The sequence below is a fragment of the Mus caroli genome, unplaced genomic scaffold (genome assembly GCF_978045245.1).
Source record: "Mus caroli unplaced genomic scaffold, Mus_caroli_1 scaffold_11, whole genome shotgun sequence".
Lineage (NCBI taxonomy): Eukaryota > Metazoa > Chordata > Mammalia > Rodentia > Muridae > Mus > Mus caroli.
This window is the reverse complement of record NW_028227266.1, coordinates 35094036-35097173: the sequence shown is the minus strand read 5'-3', so window position 1 is coordinate 35097173 and position 3138 is coordinate 35094036.

Here is a 3138-nt window from a genome sequence, read left to right as displayed (position 1 = left end):
TTTCCATCAAAATTCAAACACAAATTCTTTGCAGACCTTGAAAGAACAATTCTCAATTTCATATGGAAAAACAAAAACAAAAACAAAACAGAACAGCTAAAATAATCCTGTACAATAAAAGAACTTGAGGTTTTATCATCCCTGACTTCAAGTTGTACTACCGAGCGATAGTAATAAAAACTACATGGTATTGGTATAGCAATAGACAGGTTCATCAATGGAATCAAATAAAAAACCCATATATAAACCCATACAACTATGAACATCTGGTTGTTTACCAAGAAGCCAAAACCATGCAATGGAAAAAGCATCATCAATAAATGGTATTGGTCTAACTAGATGTCTTCATGTAGAAGAATATGCAAATAGATCCATATTTATCACTCTGCACAAAACTCAAGTACAAGTGAATCAAAGACCCCAATGTAAAATCAGATACACTAGATCTTATAAAACAGAGAGTGGGGAATATCCTTGAAACTTATTGGTACAGGAGACAACTTCCTGAACAGAATACCCATAGCTCAGAGATAAACAATCATATCAGTGAAATAAACAATTAATAAATGGTACCTCTTGAAACTGAAAAGTTTTTGTAAGGCAAAGGACAGATACCATCAATAGGAAAAAATATAGCCTATGTATAGGGGTAGATCTGATGCTAACGTCCTGTTCTCTAATTGGTTTCTGATCTATCAGTAAAGAAGCCAGGGCCAAAGAATAGGTGGGACTTCCAGGCTCCCCACAGGCAAGGGGAAGATGCAGGAGAGAGTAGGGATAGAGTTTTCCATGCTTAAGAGGGAGAAAAGCGAACCAGACATATATTGTGCTGAGATTTGGGATGTCAGTCTGGGACTGAAGGTAGCAGAGCAACTGAAGTTGAATACAGATTAAAGGGCTGAGTTGGGAGTTCTGGGAAGGATACATTAGCCAAGATAAATTGGGAGCGCCCAGCTATTGTGTCAATAAGGCAAGTTGAAATTGAACAACTGTATGGGTCTGTGTTTTTCATCTGTGGATCCAATATTCTCTGGGCTTGTAGCACAGTCTATTCCCAGAGCTTAGGTGAGGTAACTAGAGTTACACACAATGGATCTGTAATGCATTGTATTTGTAATAGCCAGAAACTAGAAATAACCCAGATGCCTCTCAACTGAAGAATGGATAAAGAAAATGTGGTTCATTTACACAATGGAATATTACTCAGCTAGTAACAAGAACAATCATGAACCTTGCAGGCAAATGAAAGGAACTAGAAAATATCCCGAATGAGGTAGCCCAAACCCAAAATGACATACATGGTATTTACTCACTTATAAGTAGGTATTATCCATAAAGTATATGATAACTATGGTACAATCCACAGACCCAAAGAAGCCAAATAACAAGGAGGGCCCAAATAGACATTGGATGGAGGGAGAGAAGTAAGTGGAAGATGATATGGTGAGGGGAACAGTGTTGGGGAGTCAGGTATAGGCAGAGCAGAGGAGAACAAAAATCAGTAGTGATGGGGGTATCCCTAGGATGTCTAAGAGGTCTGGGTAAAGGGTTCTGGGCTCTCTGGGCTCCAGAGAGTCTATGGGGATAATTCTAATTGATACTCCTAGCTGTGAGGAGTATAGCCCCTAAAGTCTCAACTGCTTGTCGCCAAACAGGACTCCCAGTGGATGAATAAGGACAGCAACCCACCACAAAACCTTCAACCCAAAAAGTGTCCTGCCTACAAGATGTTCAGGGACAAAGGTAGAACTGAGACTGAGTGAATGGCCAACCAATGACTGACTCAAATTGAGACCCATCCCATAGATAAGAACCAATCCTTGACACTATTAATGAGACACTTATGCTTGTAGACAAGAGCCTAGTATAACTGTCCTCTAAGAGACTCCACCCAACAGACAATGGAAACAGATACAGAGACCCACAGATAGACATTAAATGGAGGTTGCAGAATAAAGAGTTGAGGGAAAGATTGAGAGATTCGTAAGGGATAGGGACTCTACAGGAAAACCAATAGTCAACTAAGCTGGACCCTTGGGGTATTCCCAAGACTGAACCACCAACAAAAGAGCATATATGAATTGGACCTACCCACCTCCCACACATATATAGCAGAAGAGCAGTTTGGCATTCATGCAAGTCCTCCAACAACTGGAGTGAGAGCTGTCCCTGAACCTGTTGCCTACCTGTGGATCCCATTCCCCTAACTGTGATGCCTTGTCTGACCTCAGTGGGAAAGGATACCCTTAGTCCTGAAGTGACTTGATGTGTCAGATTGTAGTGATACCCAGGGGGCCCTCCATGTTCTCAGAGTAGAAAGGGAGAGGGTAAGGGAGGGCATTTTATGAGGGAGGAAAGGGAGGGGGCTAATATCAGGATGTAAAGTGCATAAATAAATTAATGAATGAAAAAAATTAATATAAATGGAGGAGAATGTTTACTGAATGTGTCTAATGCTGTGTGGCATTACAAGTTTGTCCATTTTACAGGTGATGACCCTGGGTCTAAGCAAAAGGTACAAAGTCTCAAGGCCAGTGAGTTGGAATGGCTGGTGAACACTGAGCTTCAGGCACCTGGCTTTCAAATTCTATCTCATCTCCTCAGGACACTGTGTGTCAGTCAGGCACTTACCCCTTTCAGTTTATAGCTGCATGGCTTCCCTCTACAGCTTCTGAACACAAGTAGGTCTAAGAGAAAAGGAAAGTGAAGCTCCTGTCTGTTTCCGATTTATTAAAGACCAAAATCTCTAGTTTTCCTTGGTTCCCTGGCTGAACTGCAGAGCGTGCTCTCTGATCCTGCATTTTCCCTGAGGCTCCTGTACAGTCTCTGCACAAAACAACAGCATACGTTCCTGGTACTGTGGGTCACAGGGCTCTAAAGATTTTGACTCTGGATTAGAGATCTAGTAGAGGGCTCACAGATTTCACTGTCAGAAGTCTGCCCTCTCCCACACACCCACCCACATACACATACAAATACACCTTTGATAATACATCATGTAGCTTTTAATTAAGTTTTCTCATTAACTTGCATCTTTATATGCACAATTTAAAACAATGTAATGTGGAAAAATATTTTTTTGCTCTTCTATACTGAAGCACTTCTTATATACAAAACACCACATGTAGCCCAGGAACT